We start from the raw sequence: 731 nt of genomic DNA on the forward strand, positions 1-731 counted from the left end.
TATGATTCCAAATGTCATCAAAAGATATATCTGTTTGTAGCTGAACAACTTATACAATGCGATCTTTCTTCTTTGTGTCAAATGAACTTAACAATTGAAACATCCAAAACTGGCTGTGTTTCTTGCCAACATACTGGTGTTTGGACATGTGGGATTACTTGCATGTCGCTTTCAATAACTCAGTTGGTAGAGTAGAAGTTAAAACTTAAAAAAAAAGTCATCCTTAGGCTGTCGGCTCAACTCCAACTCACACAAACTTTATGTTTTAATGCAGAATCTGTCGTTTTATATGAGCATAAAAAGAGGTTTTTCCCTGACCGGGAATCGAACCCGGGCCGCGGCGGTGAAAGCGCCGAATCCTAACCACTAGACAACCAGGGACAAAGCTGCTGAGTTTACATGAGAAGACCATTTTTCAAAGTCTGCACTCCTACTATTCTGACAGTGTTTGGATGCATACTGGACTTGGTATGCATGAGTGGAAAAAGGCCATAAAGCGAGTTATTCATCTTTCTCTTTGTTCTACAAAAAAATGAAGTTTGCAAGAGTCAGGGCTCTTTTTTACCATCTGGGAAAAGAGGGAACGCTGGTGTCACTAACACATGGAAAGAGCTGTTATAGTATTCCCCATTTGTCTCCTTAAAGCTTCTGACATTTTAGCCACTCATTTCTCTCTCTACATGAAAACACTCTAGAAAATGTTCTCCAAAAAATACGGAATGTTATTCTAA

The 731-nt window shown here is 39.1% G+C and overlaps 1 non-coding gene across 1 annotated transcript; it reads right to left on the reverse strand.

Annotated features, from left to right (window-relative positions):
- Window positions 1-309: 309 nt before the first annotated feature.
- Window positions 310-381, reverse strand: trnae-uuc (transfer RNA glutamic acid (anticodon UUC)). Its single transcript has one exon. It is a non-coding gene; the product is annotated as a tRNA-Glu (tRNA).
- Window positions 382-731: the final 350 nt, after the last annotated feature.

The sequence above is a fragment of the Electrophorus electricus genome, unplaced genomic scaffold, assembly GCF_041902795.1.
Source record: "Electrophorus electricus isolate QZ-2024a unplaced genomic scaffold, ASM4190279v1 Scaffold273, whole genome shotgun sequence".
Classification (NCBI taxonomy): Eukaryota; Metazoa; Chordata; class Actinopteri; order Gymnotiformes; family Gymnotidae; genus Electrophorus; species Electrophorus electricus.